The following is an 18194-nucleotide window of genomic DNA, read 5'->3' as shown; positions in this document are numbered from 1 at the left end:
ACCCAGTAACTGAAATTTCTTTCATCTGAAATAAGAATTTGGACAAAATAAAATTTAAAAAATCACCTCTCTTTAGTTTGAATTTGGAAAGATATGTCACTGTTAAATGATTATATTTATCGATCAGATTGTTTTTCAACAGTTTTAATAAAATCTTTCCTTGAAGTCTTCAGTGTTTTCCCAAAATTTGGGCTTGATGCTGAGATCGCAATGCGTGATGAACCTGTGTCTGTTGAGGCAAATGTAGACAGCATTCCAACATCGTGCTCCTTGCTCATTACAATGATTTCTGCATGCCATCAGCACTTAGCATGCTATCCATTGGCTATACATGTTTTGTTAGTTGTGACTGGCTAAGGATTGATTGCAGAGACATAGATATGTCTGAACAATGACAGGTTTATTGTAAGAACATAACTACAGATGTACAAGACAAAGGTATTAATCTTTTGTTATTCATTCTTGGGATGTGGGTGTTTCTGGCTATGCCAGCATTTATTGCTCATCCCTAGTTGCCCTTGAGAAGGTGGTGGTGAGCTGGCTTCATGAACCGTTGCAGTCCATATGGTGTAGGTACACCCACAGTGCTGTTAGGGGGGCAGTTCCAGGATTTTGACCCAGTGACAGTGAAGAAAAGGCGATATATTTCCAAGTCAGGATGGTGAGTGGCCTGGAGGGGAACTTCCAGGTGGTAGTGATGTTACTATCTATGTGCTGTCCTTGTCCTCTAGATGGTAGCGGTCGTGGGTTTGGAAGGTGCTGTCTAAGGAGCCTTGGTGAGACGCTGCAGTGCATCTTGTCGATGGTACACACTGCTGCTACTGTGTGTCAGTGATGGAGGGAGTGAATGTTTGTGCATGTGGCGCCAATCAAGCAGGCTGTTTTGTCCTGGATGGTGTCAAGTTTCTTGAGTGTTGTGGGAGCTGCACTCAACCAGGCAAGGGGAGAGTATTCCATCACATTCCTGACTTGTGCCTTGTAGATGGTGGACAGGCTTTGGGAGCCAGGAGGTGAGTTACTCACTGCAGGATTCCTAGCCTCCGACCTGCTCTTGTAGCCACGGTATTTATATGGCTAGTCCAGTTCAGTTTCTGGTCAATGGTAACCCCCTCCAGGATGCTGATAGTGGGGGATTCAGCAATGGTAATGCCATTGAATATCAAGGGGCGATGGCTAGATTCTCTCTCATTGGAGATGTTCATTGTCTAGCATTGTGTGGCTCGACTGTTAATTGCCATTTGTCAGCCCAAGCCTGGATATTGTCCAGGTCTTGCTGCATTTGGACATGCACGGCCTGAATGTCTGAGGAGTTGCGAATGGTGCTGAACATTGTGCAATGATCAGCGAACATCCCCTCTTCTGACCTTATGATGGAAGGAAAATCATTGAAGCAGCTGAAGATGGTTGGGCTGAGGACATTACGGTAATAAACTTGGGGTACCAGACAGTTTTCTTGTAAGGAACAGTAAACTTTATTTACAGAGCTCCTGATGAAGTTACATGCTTGTACCAAGGCTAGGAAGCTCCGCCCCTAAGATTACCCACTCTTAGGGCTGATTCATCTGTACAGTCACATGATCCCCATAATAGTATGAAAGGTTTAACTTACAATTGCTACATTCCCCTCACCTTTAATTTTGTTTTACGTCTTTTACGTACAAAAATATCTTAACCCATATATACAAATATCTACATTTGGTGCAATTATAGATTTAGTCTTTGAGGTAGTTTTCTGATTCGGGTAGGGCAATGCAACTCTACAACTTGAGATTTTTCCATTGGATTGACTTGACCAGGAACTGCAGCATCAAGGATCCTGAGACAATGGCAGTTCAGAATCATTTACTTCAACAGAGACATCAGGTATGTCTATTCTTTGTCGATCTGGCACCTTGGGAATCAAAGGTTCAACTTCAATTTCAGGTGGGTTAACTGGTTGTTGGAGTGTCTCTCTACTTCTGAGATGATCCATGTGTTTCCTAACAATTCTGTTTTCCATTTCTACTTGATATGACAAAGGTCCTGTTTGAGAGAAAATTGTACCAGGAACCCATCTCAGTCCAGTTGCAAATTTCGCACAAAAACAGTCTCTCCCACAGTAAATTTCCGATCTTTACTGTGAACATCATGATTCACTTTCTGACTACTCTGGCTCTTCTCCATCTTCCCCTCTAAGTTAGGGAATACTAGACTCAATTTTGTAAGAAGGTCGTGTTTCATAAGTAATTCAAACGGTGTTGAACCCGTAGTTGCATGAGGAGTGCGATAGTTGAAAAGGAATCTTGAAATTCGTGTTTCTAACATTCCTTTGAATTGTTTCTTCATGCCTGTTTTAAAGGTTTGCGCTGCTCATTCTGCTAACCCATTGGATGAGGGATGATACGATGCTGTTTTGATATGTTTAATCCTGTTTAGGTTTGTGAATCTCTGGAATTCCATACTAGTGAAGGCAATACCATTATCCAATACAATAACTTCTGGTAGGCCATTTACACTAAAACATTGGCACAGCTTTTCAATAGTTGCACACGATGTAGGTTATCTCACTTCATACACATCCATCCATTTTGAACGCGTGTCGATGATCACTAAAAACATGGTACCGGTACCTAAAAATGGACGTACATAGCCTATATGTAATCTAACCCAGGGTCAACCAGGCCACTCCCATGGATGCAGTGGGGCTGAAACGGGCAATGTCTGCTATTGCTGACACTGGAGACAGTGTTTCACCATTTTTAACTATATCACTGCCTATACCTGACCACCAGATATACCTTTGTGCAAGCATCTTCATTTTCGAAATACAAGGATATGCAATATGAAGCTCTGTCAATAGTGATTCTCTTCCTTGCGAAGGGATGATGACTCTTGCTCCCCATAACAAGATACCATCTTGACAACTTAATTCAGATTTACGAGCATAGGATGGTTTTAATTCTTCAGAGACTTGTGCATTTGACCGTCCTTGCAATACCTGTTCTCAGACTCTTGATAAAATTGGATCTCGGTTTGTCCAATTCTTTATCATCATCTCATAAACTGGTGAGGAGTCCAGGAAATTCAACACATGTACAACTTCTTGTGGTACTGCAACATGTGTAATGCTACCTGGCAATGGAAGACGACTGAGGGTGTCTGCATTTGCTATATGCACACTTGGACGGTACATAAAAGCGTACTTGTAAGCCGACAAAATCAAAGCCCATCTTAGAATTCTAGCAGAGGCTATCGGTGGGATTGCTTTCTCTTCACTAAACAAACCCAACAATGGCTTGTGATCTGACACTTTGAAGTGTTGACCATGCAGATATTGATGGAACTTCATACAGATAAGCCTTTTTTTTCAATTTATGAGTAACCTTTCTTGGCTGCAGTAAGGGTTCTGGAGACATATCCTACTGGCCTTTCAGATTTGAATTCTGTTTGTTCTTGTGTTTCCCTCAAGGTTTTGACTAATCCTTCATTTTGAATTCGCAGCCGGCCAAATTTCTCTCTGGTGAAATCTCAGCTTGGTTCAGTTAACGGGTTGAGCTACCCATTTGCATCTTGGAAAGTTCTGTGACTTTTCCTTCCAATGCCTCTTTTGTCTTAATCAACTGATTCTTCAGTTCTTCTGTCTCTTGTTTGTCTCTTTCGGCTTCCTCTTGAACATTGAGTTTTTTCTGCCAACTATATTTCTTCAGTTGGTTCAGAGTGGCACTGCATTCGTTTAGCTTCTTTTCATGATTTTCCTGTGGAAACAACTCTGACCTGAGGGATCCTTGCTTCCTGTGAAGGTCCTTCAGTTCTTCTATCTCATTCCAAAAGGCACCATCATATTCCCCTGTCAGCTCAGGATTTCTTCCTGTTCTGACTTGAAACATTTCTGACCAGTTGAATGTAATTTCTTTCAACCAATCACAGCCCAGAAGGCTAAGATCTTCACCTGTGCTACAATTACTGACAGCTGGGCTGACTGTTGCATGTAGGATACAGGAACAGAGGTGATGCTTTTCACCTGTATTGACTCTCTAGTATAGTTTTTTAGCTGAGCCATGGTTTGCTCCAAACTCAATGGCTGGGACCCTTCTCTGAGGTGTTTAAAGATGTGTTCTCTTACCACTGCGGTCGATGCTCCTGTGCCAATCTCCATGACTAGAAGCTTCCCATTTACTTGAAGGGTAACGGTGATTGGTTCCGTTTTCCTGGCCTTGAGATTGTATAGGGAATAGATATCAGTATCAGCAGCTTCTGGTTCATCTATATTGTGCTACTTCATTCAGCTTGGTCTGCTGCCTGAATCTTGATCTTACCCTGCATTGTTTTATAACATGCCCCTTTTTGTGACAATAGTGGCATTCTGCCTCTTTAAATCTGCAGGTTTCCAGTACACTATTCTGAATTACTGGTGAGCTGCTTCCATTATTTCTTTTTATTTTTCAAGCGGTAGGGACTGTGTCTCGCTTTGCGGTTGTCTCCCTGGTTTTTGCACCATGCCCGGCAGTAGGTTCCCACCCCAACTGAAGAACGGCGCCATGTTGCACACTCTGTAAAGCCTGCGAGTCCCTCTCAGCCCACTCCATTGCTAGTGCTATTTCCAAGGCATGCTTCAGGTCTATATTTACTTCTGCAAGTAAACAGCACTGAATGGCATTGTTGCGTATGCCGCAGACCAAACAATCTCGCAACATGTCGTTTAAAGTATCTCAGAAGTCACAGTGCTCCATTAACTGTTTTAACTTCGCAATGTATGTTGTGATCGACTCTCCGGGGGCCCTTACTCTAGAGTTGAATTTAAATCTTTGCATGATCACCATTGGTTTAGGCTGAAAATGTGCCTTCACAAGGCCTGCTAGCTTGTTGAAGGATATGGAATTTGGCGTGTTCGGGGCCATCAGACTATGGATTAGGTTAAACGTTTTGCTTCTGCAAAAACTTAGAATTGCCTTCTGTTTCTCCTCCGCCGTTATTTTGTTTGCCACAAAGTAGAAATCTAGGCGCTCTATGTAGTGACTCCAGTCCTCGATGGATGAGTCGTATGGGTCAATTCTGCTGAAGATTGGCATGACTGGTGAATATACTTTTCTTTCTTCCCTTTAAAAAAAATCTAAAGATTCACATTCGTGGAGCTATTTATCCTCGTCGCCAATTGTAATAAACTCAAGGTACTGGACAGGTTTCTTGTTAGAAACAGTAAACTTTATTTACAGATCTTCTGATGAAGCTACGTGCTTGTACCAAGGTCAACGCTAGAAAGCTGCGCCCCTAAGATTACCCATGCTTAGAGCTGATTCATCTGTACAATCGCATGATCCCCATAACGGTATGAAAGTTTTAATTTACAATTACTACAACCACCCAGAGGAACTTCTGCAGTGATGTCCTGGAGCGAATTGATTGACCTCCAGCAACCACAACCAACTTTGTGCTAGGTATGATTCCAACCAGCGGAGAGTTTTCCCCCTGATTGCCATTGACTCCAGTTTTGCTCGGGCTCTTGATGCCACACTCAGTCAAATACTGCCTTAATATCAAGGGCAGTCACTCTCACTCACCTCTGGAGTTCAGTTCTTTTGTCCAAGTTTGAACCAAGGCTGCAATGAGGTCAGGAGCTGAGTGTCCCTGGCAAAACCCAAACTGAGCATCTGTGAGCAGGTTATTGTTAAGCAAGTGCCACTTGATAGCACTGTTGATGACCCCTTCCGTCACTTTACTGATGATCGAGAGTAGACTAATGGGGCGGTAATTGGCCGGATTGGATTTGCCCTTTTTGTGGACTGGACATACCTGGGCAAATACTCTGTCTGAGCCATGAACTTTCACCTTCTAGACTCCCATGCCCACTGCAGCAAGCTGAATGGGGGGTGTGGGGAAGAATGTGGCAGGAGGTTCAAAAATTGGTTTCACTCCGATGTGAAATGACGTTGGGGTCATCCGCTACTGCCCACCATGGCGGATCACATTTCCTGCCAGAGGCTGGCGTGAAGCCGATTTGCATCCTGCTAATGAGATGCAGATGAAGGACCGACCAGAATAGCACCCGCGCCTGATTGTCCGTGATGCCAGTGAGAAATGCCAGCCCAGAACACGATTGGATCAATGCAGCATGTAAAAGTCAGATCTTAGCTTAAGAAGGCCTGGGGCAGCTCGTGGAGATGAGGAGAAGATGGAAGCCTCCAGAAACTGGACCCTGGAACACCCCGTGGTGCTGTGTAGGTGGAGCATTAACCATGTGGATCTTTTCCGTGCAGCAGCATCCAGGAGGCGGTTGTTCTCAGCACAGCATCGTCGCACAGGATCAGAACATCCCAGGGACTTGGATCAGGGATCGGACCATCATTCAGGGATTTTGCCCAGGGACCGGATCCTGCGGCTGCAGGTGGACGGCTGCAGGAGGTACTGTTGGGCGGGAAGGGTCTCTTGGGTGGTGGGTGGGGGGGACAAAGAATGATAGGAGTGGAACAAATAGGTAGTGCAGGGGTTTAGGCCTAATGGGGATGGGGGAAGTTGGGGGTGCTGGGGGAAGAGGGAATCAGAGGGGTTCTCACTGTCAGCTGGATTGGAGTGGGAGGGCTTGAAGGGCCCTGGTGAGTTGCAAGCGGGGGGTAGGGGGGTGTGCTTGACAAGGTCAGAAGGGGTATGGGGGGAGGTGGTATAGGCCTGAAGGGGTTCACACAGAGGGGTTGGTGGAGTCAATGGTGAACTCCTGGGGTGCAAACTGAGGGAAACCATGGTAAGAGGATATGGTGAGGGTTAAAGAGAGCAGAGGGACCCGGTAGGGTGGGAGGGTAAGGGTGTGACGATGTTGCGTGAAGCGGCGCTGAGGATTGTTGGTGGGAACAGGGAGATGGACACAGATTTGGGGATGAGCAGGCTGAGGGCGGGCAAATCAATGGTAACAAGGATGGGATTCTCATTTCCAAAGGTGATGGGGGAGGGTTGAAGTGTTACAGTGGCCAAGATGAAAGTTATACTGGGCCGAGGTCAATAGTTATGGGGGATAGGATGTGCGTGACTCGGGCAGGGGTAAAGGTGTTCAATCAAAGGTAGAATGTCACTATCACTGTGGCTGGGCTGGTTGCAACAATGCAGAGCCTCATGGTGGAGATGTTGCATTGGAATTGTGTCATTGGGGGTGGGCAGAGATGTAGGTCATCTGAACTGGGCAACTGAAGGGAAACCCCAGCATGTAGTTTTCATAATGCTCGGGCTCTGGGAAACAACAGAGTTTGAAAGCCAAGGGCTCAGCGTGCATGGGAGAGTGCCTTTGCACGGCTCACAAGGGCCCTGGCACATTCCTTTGCCTCCCTTTCAGATGCCTTATACTAGGGTTGCCCCAGGAAGATGAAGGGAATGAAGTGGTGAGCTTAAGGTAAAAAGCTAAAACAACACATTAGATATCATTAACGTGAACATGACTTTATTTGCAAAAGTTTGATATTTGTGACATTCAACAGTGCACCCATGCAACTAATTGTAATTTCAGTATTTCTTAATTTTCCTTTCCCTGCCACTTAATATAAGTGCTCCCCTGACCTCCGCAGCAGGAGTGGAGGCAGTCTGCTGACCAGTTAGCCCTATTGCCTTGGATGACCTTGGTGGCTGCCCTCTGGAGTCCTGAGGCCTGTAGGTCCTCAGCTTACTTTGCCACTCCTCCAAGTGCTGGTGTTCTTGGCTGACCCTGTCTCCTCCTGCTGTGGACATGTGTCCATGCAGTGACCACCAGAATGTGAGACCCTTCCTACACAAGAGCTAAGACCTACTGAAGTGTGTGTCTCTGGGCTGGTGGAGGGTGCAGGTGTCTGTTGTGATGCCTCTACAGTTGCACTTTGCTCTTCTGTGATGTCCTCATTCCTCTCCTGGCTTGGCCTTGTGTTGGAGCTGGACAGGGCTTCTTGTGGCTTGGCTCTTGACCTCCGCCTGGTGGTACCTGTAAGTGAGAGAGGAGTGATGGAGTGACAGCATGAGCTGCCTCCAACATGGAGGTACCCATGGCCCTAAGGTTTCGATGACATGCATGGATCTTTGCTGGTTGGAGGCCCAACTCCAGTTTCCCCATCTCTAATGGCCCAGTCCCACTACCCCCCCCGACCCATACCAGCTGCCTGCTCCTCAATTACTGTCACTTCCCTCGGTGTGGCCGACCCCCTGCTGTTTTCTCCCTCTCTCGCTGGCTATGGCTTAACTTCTCCAGCTCAAGGAGAACAGAGACGATGGGGTTTGAGAGAGATTGTATTTAGCATCCATGTACATGGCTATTTCACATTTCTTTCTCATACTTCCAGTCTTGATGATGACCCACTGGATTAAGTGGCATGTGATTGAAGCACTGCATGCTGTCCAGAAGGGTTTTGTGCCAGCACCCTCCAGAGCGGTGAGCCCATCCACATACAGGGATAAGGCTCAGAGAGGCATGTCATTTACAGAGCTTGCTGGTGCCCTCAATGCCTGAGCCTCTTCTCTCTTCTTCACCCCCCCCCCCCACCCCTCCCACCAAATCCCCTCTTCCAGACAGTGTGAGCTCTCTGTGTGGAGATGTAAGGGAGGCACAGTGGCCTGTCCACCTGCAGAGTGGATGGTCTGTGGTGGGGCTATGAGGCATGGCCTTTTGGCATTGCCACTGAGGACCATGTCCCCTGTACCATTCATTGTGGCTAGTGTGAGCAGCTAAAGGTTCACTTACACTGGTGGCATGGATGAGGTCGTACATCCTCTTCCGGCTTTGGAGGGCCAACCTGCGTTGGACGCCACTCACTGCGGTGGTGACCTGTTCCAATGCAGGGTTGGTCTCCCTGCTTGGCCTCCTCCTCCCATCAGCTGGGTATAGGACGTCCCTCCTGTCCTCCACCTGGTCAAGGAGGATGCCCGGGGATGAACCTGGCTCCCTTCTTGCCATATCGATCAGCCTTGTTAGTAAGCTGCTGTTTGGGTGGCTTTTAAAAATGGCACTCAGATATGACGGCGGGGCACAGACCATCCAGGCCACCCCACCTGCGATAGGTCAGGAAATCCCCCACTGCTTAATTAATGAGGCTGGGGTCGCACAATACCTTGCGAATTCCCAGTGGTCTGCTCACTTAGAAACACCTCTTGTCCCTGCCTCTGTCACGGGACTTAGTCTCTGTTGGGAAAATTCCATCCCTAGTCATGTGACTCTTTCTTACATCATGTGGGCGGTACTGTTTCTCCGACACACACACAGGGCAGAATATTACGCTCAGTGTGTGGCGCCCGTAAAATGACGCGCGATGATGTCGGGCAAGCATCCCGACATCACTGCGCAGTCTCGCGATATTTCATTCAGTGGCACGTGTCAGAGTCAGCTGTGCACATGCCGACAATTAAAAGGCCTATTAAGGCCATTAAGGAGCTAATTAAATTCAAATTTATGCTGCCCGTCCAACCTAATGGTTGGTGGGCAGGTTAAAAGGCCAAGCGGCCTTTACATTTTTTAGGAAACCTCATCCACGGATGAGATGAGGTTTCCTAAAGCAAATAAACACCAAATAAAAAAATTATTTTTGAATTAAAAACATGTCCCAGCTCATGTGACATGAGGGGTCATGGTTTATGACAATTTTATTTCCTTTATTTTTTTAAACACCGCTTCATCTCCCTGAAGCAGCTCCGTGCCTCAGGAAGATTGAAGCGCTCTTTGGCACGCATGCGTGAAGATCACCCTAGGCCCGCTCTCCCTCCTTCCCCCGCCCGCACAGGCGGTGCTGAGTGCTGCAGCTCGCATTCCACACTGATCCACCAATTAAGGCCCGCCCATGTAAAATTGCGGTGTGGTACCAATGGCGGGCAGTGGTCAGCTTCCCGACCACCCCCGCCGAGTGCCTCCACCAAGGGCAAAATCCTGTCCATGAACTCTTTCAGCCCTGAAACACCTAAAACTACATTTTCCACCAAGCCTTTGTCCAAATATATTTTACATTTTTATTTTCATAATAATCCTCCCCGGAAGACTCTCACTTCATAGGTTTAATTGGACTGGAGTTTTCACAACTCTCCCTGATAGTTTTTGAGGCTTGGAAGATCAATAGCCTCCCCTTGGGTGACTTTGCTTTGACTTAATTGGCCTTCGCTTGGAGTTGCAGTATCTGGTACATAGTCAGTTTGGCTCTCAACAACTGGTTCTCCCAAATGTGTAATGGATCTGAACTTGACCCTCTTCTTCCTCTCCTTGCTGTTATACCTTGCTTGGCCCATTGTGTGGAATTTTCTGTGCCCGCTGACGTTGGGCATGTCTGGTAGCGTGAGCGGACAATATGACAACGATGTTGTGAAACCAGTTTGCAATCGTCTGCTCTGCCTGTCAATGTCGGGCCGCATTTTCTGCTGTTGGAGGTCAGGAACCTCATTGTAATGCACCAGCATATCATTATAAACCCAAACCGTTGGAATCACTCCACCCCCACCCCCACCCCCCCCCCACCCGCCCCCCACCCCTTGCTGAATCATCTGCCCGTGTCATCAGGAAAACACATAGTTGCAGAACTTGTCTTGACAAATGTGATGTGCAGAAGCCGGGACTTAATGTTAGGGCCTTGTTCACATCAAGGACATCTGAGGAACAGAAGATACTGGAGCCCCATGGGCCCTGGAGGAACGTCCATGGCATACTCGGTGGATTCTCATGGACATGGCTCTGCTGTGAAGCAGCTCATGGAAGGTGGAAAGTCACCATTGAGGGTCTACTCACAATGGATGATCCTCGAGGGGATGGAAAGGAGGTTCAGCTGTGTTTGGGAGAGGAAGATGTACAGAGTTGTGGGAGCGGAAGGTCTCAGATCAACTGGAGAAGGAAGAGGTGTGGGGGTAAGGTTGGGAGGGCAGGGAACGAAGGTGTTGGGGGGTGAAGTTGGGAAGGGAGAACAAAGGTGTTGGGGGGTGAGGGGGGGGAACAAAGGTGTTGGGGGTTTTGAAGTTGGGGGGTTTAAAGTTTGAAGGAGGAGGGAACAAAGGTGTCGACAGGGTGAGGTTGGGAGGAGGGGACAAAGGTGTTGCGGGGTTGAAGTTGGGAGGGGGGAACAAAGGTGTCGGGGGGGTGAAGATGGAGGAGGAGGAGGAAGAGAGGTTGGGAAGCGGAAGCGGAGGCGGAGGCGAAGGTGTTGGGGGGTGAGGTTGGGAAGTGGGGAAGGAGCACGGGAGGATGTGGGGGTATCGGGGGAGAAGATGGCAACTGTGGATTTAGGTGTAAGGAGGGAGGAAAGTCTAAGGGAAGGAGTTTGGAGGGAGAAGCAGTTTGGTGGGAGGAGGGAGTGTGGGGAGAGGAAGGATTAATGATGAAGGAAGAAGTAAGGTTGAAGAAAGGAGCTGGGAAGAGTGAAGGAGGAAGGCTGGAGAAAGAAGTAAAGGTGGAGGGAGGAAGGAGTCCAGAGAGGGGAAGGAGTAAGGATGGCGGAACAAGTAAGGGTGGAGTAAGGAATCAGGAAGGGGGAAGGACTAAGGGGGGAGGAGGCCTCGGGGAGGGTGGTGTGTACTCTTGAGGGGCACCAATGGTGTTTAAAGAGGGAAGGAGTTCCAAGGGGGAATGGAGCTCCAGGGGGGAAAAGAGTCCAGAGGGAGGGATGTCCAGGTGAACGTGCAAGGGAGGGCTCTGTTGAGTCCATGACTGCCTCCCTGGAGAGCAGAGGATGGGCATGGTAAGAGAGAATGTTGAGAATGACAGAGGGCAGAGGGTAAGGTGAGGATGCGACAATATCAGTAGAAGGGATGATGAGGGTGGTTGGTGGAGACTCAGGGGCAGACATGGACCCTGGGGCTGGGAAGGAGGAGGTCTTAGAGGTTAATGTGGATGGGGGTGGGATTTTCGGGATGGAAGGGAACGTACATGTTCACTTGGGCGTCCACGAAAGAAAAGGGCTGTGGCTGGTGGGGAGGTGGAAGGTGATGCCAGGGGGGTTGACAGTGATGGTGGAAAAGAAATGGGTGACTGGGAGAGGAGAAAGTACAGGGGAGCACAAGAAAATCTGTAGCACTACCACGCTGGCTAATTCGAAAATGAAACGAGAGTCATGGTGGGTGAGAACAGGCGCTGCATGGGAGTCCGACCAGTGGGTGGGCGGAGATGCAGGTCAGCTCAGATGGACAATTGGAGGAGAACCCCAGGAGGCAGCATTGAAAATTCTCAGGACAGTGAGATGAGTGTGATGTGGGAAGGATCTGCGTGCATGGGAGAATGCTTGCATGAAGTACCCAAAGGCCCTGCCACACACACACTTCTCCCTCCAGAATCACTCAGGGGCTGGCTCCATGCAGCTGAACCACTAGTGGGAGGTGCAGAGGGAGGACTCGCGAAGCCTGTCAATGAAGCTGAAAGAGACCATTGCACATTATTCAGTGATATTGAATATATTTTTAGATTGTAGTGACAAAATGAGTTCACCCATGCAACCGACTATGATCAGGACTTCTTAAATTTTCTATGTCTAACACTTTCAGGTGCTGCCCTGACATCTGCAGCAGGGGTGGAGGCAGCCTCTGCAGTGGTTGGCCCTGTTGCCTCTGATGACTTTGGCATGCGCCGTCTGGAGAACTGAGGCCTCGGGGGCCTGGCTTGCATTGGCTTGTCCTCCTGTGGACCAGCTGCTCCCTCTGGTGACAGAGGATGAGGTTGAAGGGCTCACAGGCAAAGAGGACAGCCACTGAGATTCCTGACTGGATGACCCAGGGGTGTCCAACTGCTGCTTCCCCTCCCTTCAAGTGCCCCATGGCCCCGGCCTGACTCATTGAGGGGAAAGAGCACCTGGGGGGATGTCGAGGTGCCCTGTTTCCCTCTCGCATTGCCACTGCAGGATACCTCAAAGGAGTGCAGGTCAGTACGCATCTCTGCATTCTGCTGGCCCAGGGTCTCCATGGCATCTACCATCCTCCCCATGGAGACCTCCATACACTCACATGTGGGCACCACCTCATCAGAGAGCAGGCAGATGCACTCCTCTGACTTGCGTGCCACCCTGTTGAGGGCTTCCAACATTTCTGGAGCAGGACACATGGCACTGTGTGGAATGTTTATGCAGTGAGTGGAGCCATGGACGGGATGAGGAGGCGAGCTTGAGAGGATAGGAGCCTGATGGAGATGTGAGGGTATGTGTGAGAGTTAGTGTTGTTGTCCCTTGAGGTGTGAGATCCCTGTGGGTGTGTGATGAGTTGAGTTGAGAGTGATGAGAAGAGTGGCTTACCTTGGTGGAAGGGATGAGACCATTCATCCTCTTTCGGCACTGGGTGGCTGTCCTCTTTTGCAGGGCATTGGCGCTGACCACCACTGCCACAGCCTCCCATGCTGGGTTGATGAACTTGCTTGCTGGTCTTCTCCCAGAGCGGGCATAAAGGACATCATGGCGGGCCTCCACTGCGTCCAAAAGGTGCTTGAGGGATGCATCATTAAACCTGTCTTGCTTTTTGGGGCCATGTCTTCTTTGCAGCAGTCCTGGGCTGGAACCACAGAGGTGTGCATGCAGCTGCACTTTTAATATGGCGCCTGGCATGAGTAAGCAGTGAGATGATGGCGTGGCGGGCAAATGAGAGCCTGTCCTCCATCAAAATAGCATGTTTTCCGGGAATGCGTAATTAATGAGGCAGGATTGGGATGATACGGTATGAAAAGCCGCCATTGCAGCCAACGGGTAAAACGTCTTTTTTCCTACCTGCTACCACACTTAGTGCAAATCTGGGATGACTCCACCCATTGTTTCTCTCTCATGTTCGGATTCTTTGGGTTTATCCATTTCATTACATTCACTATGTTCTCTATCCTTGATTGTTGAGTTGATCCTGGTTCCTTTTGACAGTTTCGCCCGCCATTCTTTATCTCTGGAGCAATGGCTCCTTGTAGCCTTTGGTTGTGGATTTTTGGGGAATTCTGGATTACCTGCCTCCAGAAGTCATTGAGTAGGCAAGACCGGAAGCTGTGAGAAAGGAACTTGATCAACATCTTCCTGTACCTCGAATTCCAGTAAACCCCAGTGTGGCAGGACGGTCAGTGTCCTTGTTGTAAGAAGTCACCACCCTCGAGTCTGTGAGCTTCCAGAAGCAAAGATTTTATTCAAGCATCAGCTCTATCCTTGTTGCTTTCCCAAGGATCTCTCAATAATACAAAGTTTGTGTCATAATTTATAGTTCTTGGTTCTCACAGTGCAGTACACTGTTTGGTACAGTCCTCAATCACTGATGTTGCTTTAGCACATACATCACATAAACTAATCAATGAGTGGGATAATTCATGCTGCAACAGATGTTCCCTGTTATTTCAGCTATTGACCTCAGGAGGTTTGTTAGTGTCTGGGGCCTAAAGACTCCCTGTCTGTTTCCTTATCTCCTTAATAACTTGTTCACCCAAGCTGTGAAATTCATTAAGTTTTATGGCTTGTGATTTTTAATTGGATTCCAACAGTACTGGCTACATACCCATCATGCCTACAGTGTTACCTATATTTCCCATCATTCCTAGAAAGAGCTCTCATAACTACATTTGTCTATTCTAAAACTATTAATGCACGTCTTAACATCAATCTTAATATGAAATCAGTTCAGTTACCCCACTTCAGTCCTCGAACATGGAAGAGGTGTGCATTGCTTGGTTTGGTCCTGTCTCTGGTTCTGCACTTGTTTGACTACTCACCTGGGTTTCGTTTTCTACCCTCTCTGCCGACTCGCTGAATGTTATAATGCTGCAGATGATGTGTGCCAGGTGGATCAAATCCAGGAGGGAAACTTGATTCCCCTATCACAATGGTTTTGCAATTTGTATTTATTTTGAGATGCATGCACTGAATTCAGAGGTAATAAGTCCACAAAGACTTCAGGGATTTTTTTGAAAACTAAACTTAAAATATTTATTAACAAAAGAAATGGTTTCAAGCACATACATAGGTCTACAAATTACTACTATAATAACTCCCAAGCTCCCTAATTAACCTGACTCCCAGTTACACCCCCTTTAAGGCAACAGTCCAAAAATATATATTTTAGATTTTAAACAGATCCAGCAAATTAACACAATACCCTGGACAGTAGAATTCAAAGTGGCTTTCTCCAGCTTCAATTTCTGTAGACAGCAGGTTTTTTATGCACAAAGACTGGAGGCTTCACACCCTTCTGTTAGATCTTACAATGTCTTCTTCTGACACATAGCCCCATTCCCCTTCATATATGCTTCACCATTTTTAATGTGTAAATTTGATTGTTTCCATATGTCTTTGGAACTTTTACCTTTCTTATAATATAAATATTTTCATGTTGCTACCCTTCTCATTAATCTCTTTGAAATTCAAATCCCCCTTCATCTATCTAAAAATGCAAATTCCTTTTACACTTTACATGCTAAGACCCAACCATGTTTACTCATTAGCATATTAAAGACACTTCTACACCATACTTCTTTTGATAACTTTAACTCGCAGTCTGCTTGGCTACAAAATGTAATTAAATCACACAAACAGGCAGAACAACACAAACCCCATAAGCCTACTTAACAATAAACCAGAAAATATTATGAAAATTATTATATCTTCGTGACACTGAATGAGGAAGAGCCATGACCACACTCGGGTACTCAGGTCCAATTGAGCCAGTGCCATTTCAGGAAGAACAAGTGAATTCTCTGTCCCCTGGACATCCTCTTGGAAAAAGGCTGAATCATCAGCCTCAGTGAAGAGCATTGGAAAATCAGCACTGACATCCCAGCTGAGGCCATCAGAACAGCTAGACAATTTGCAGGACTTCCACTTGACATACTTGGTAACTGTCAGTACATTTACCTTGTCTGCTGTTTTGATGAGGTTAAGGCTGTTACAGACGTTTCGGCTCAGAAGAGAAAATTCCTGATTGCAAATAACATCACATATTTCCAGCATCTGTTCGTTTCTGTATTGGGCTGTTGCTTGCAATATGCTGACGACTGGTAGTTTGATCCCTCCAAGACCATATAATGGTGTTTCAATTATCCTCAGCCATAGGTTTCGTAGCCAGTGTTCTTTATTGGATAGGACTGTTACATTTACTCCTGTAATCAATTTGAAATTAGAGATGTGCCAATAACACAAATGTCTGCATTCCAGAGAGTATAACTTAAATCTTTGACCTTGCCTACAAAAGATTGTCGTTCCTCTTTTTGGTGAGACTCCTCTATTTCATTTATTGTCTTGTGTGCGAAGATTCTCTCATATTTCCTCTGTGTATCAATAGGTTTCTAGTTCTGCACATCTTTCCAAAGTGTCCCAGTCTTTTACAATGAAAGCATTCAGCAGTGCTTGCAGGACACTGCACTTTTGGGGCTTTTAGGTGCCATGGCACTGGCATGGTTCACTGGCATCTGGAGGTTTTCTTCCATAAGGTCTTTTTTGCATCGACTGTCTTTGGCATTCTTTTGTTTAATAAGTTGTACCATCATAGAACCATAGGTCTGAATCTTTGTCAGGTGCACACGATTGGCAGGCCTGGAAGCAGATGTGAAATGTGGTGACCAGAACTCTACACAAAATTCTAGCAGTGGCCTTCCAGCATTTTATACAGTTCCATCATTACCTCCCTGCTTTTGTATTCAGTTCCTCATCCGATGAAGGAAAGCATTTGCTTTCTTTACCATCTGATCCACCTGTCCTACCACCTTCAGGGACATGTGAACATGCATTCCAAGGTCTCTCACTTCCTCAACCCCTCTCAATATCCTCCTTTTTATTGAGTGTTCCCTTGCTTGGTTTGCTGTCCCCAAATGCATTACCTCACACATTTCCAGATTTAATTCCATTTGCCACTTTTCCGCCCACTCAACCAAACTATTGATATCATTCTGGAGACAACAGCTACCCTCTTCACAATCAACTACACGGCCAATTTTTGTGTCATCTGTAAATTTCCCAATCATGCTTCCCACATTTGAGTCCAAATCATTAATATATACAACAAACAGCAATGGCCCTAACACTGAGTCCTGTGGAACGCCACTGGAAACTGCTTTCCATTCGCAAAAACATCCATCAACCATTACCCTTTGCCTCCAATTTTGGATCCAACTCGTCACCTTCCCGTGTATCGCATGGGATCTCACTTTCTGACCAGTCTGCCATGTGGGACCTTACTAAAATCCATGTAGATAACATCCACTGCACTACCCTCATCAATCCTTCTTGTAACTTCCTCAAAAGATTTAATTAAGTTAGTAAGACATGGTCTCCTCCTAACAAAACCATGCTGACTATCCCTGACCAGTCCATGACAGTTTATTCTCTCTCTCAAAATTTATTCCAATAATTTGCCCACCACTGAAGTCAGCCTGACTGGTCTATACTTTTCTGGCCAATCCCTTGCGCCCTTTTTCAATTGGGGCGTTTTCTGAACCACGGTTTGTCTTCTCCTCTTAGCATGGTTGTATTTTGCTGACAGACTTCTGATTGACTAACTGTATCGCCTTCTGCAAAGTTAAGTCTTCTTTGGATTGCAGTAGGTCAGAAACGGGGTCATCAGTTACCAGAACTCTACACAAAATTCTAGCAGTGGCCTTACAGCATTTTATACAGTTCCATCATTACCTCCCTGCTTTTGTATTCAGTTCCTCATCCGATGAAGGAAAGCATTTGCTTTCAATGGTGTTTCAATTATCCTCAGCCATAGGTTTCGTAGCCAGTGTTCTTTATTGGATAGGACTGTTACATTTGCTCCTGTAATCAATTTGAAATTAGAGATGTGCCAATAACACAAATGTCTGCATTCCAGAGAGTATAACTTAAATCTTTGACCTTGCCTACAAAAGATTGTCGTTCCTCTTTTTGGTGAGACTCCTCTATTTCATTTATTGTCTTGTGTGCGAAGATTCTCTCATATTTCCTCTGTGTATCAATAGGTTTCTAGTTCTGCACATCTTTCCAAAGTGATGATGCGGTCATGTATTAGTTCAGATTTAAGGTCATCATATTTACTACCTTCAGCCTGTCGATACAGGTCATTGCTAAAGGTACACATTGGTTCACTAGGTTTCTGGACCCTTTTTTAAGCTTGGCTCTTTCTAATATCTTGTTACTGCATAGGTTGAAATAATTATCAAAAGCTTTTAAGAAGTCCTCAAATTTGCCTGATGTTTCATTAATGCCTTGTTTTGCCATCACATCATCAGCACTTGCTCCAACAGAGTACAATAATACATTGACTTGTTCAGCCTCAGACTTATTGTTCAATCTGGATGCAATTTTGAAACTTAAAAATCTCTTCTT

The sequence above is a fragment of the Cetorhinus maximus genome, chromosome 16 (genome assembly GCF_964194155.1).
Source record: "Cetorhinus maximus chromosome 16, sCetMax3.hap1.1, whole genome shotgun sequence".
NCBI classification, from domain to species: Eukaryota; Metazoa; Chordata; class Chondrichthyes; order Lamniformes; family Cetorhinidae; genus Cetorhinus; species Cetorhinus maximus.
The sequence above is the reverse complement of the archived record's forward strand: the minus strand, read 5'-3'. Positions refer to the sequence as shown.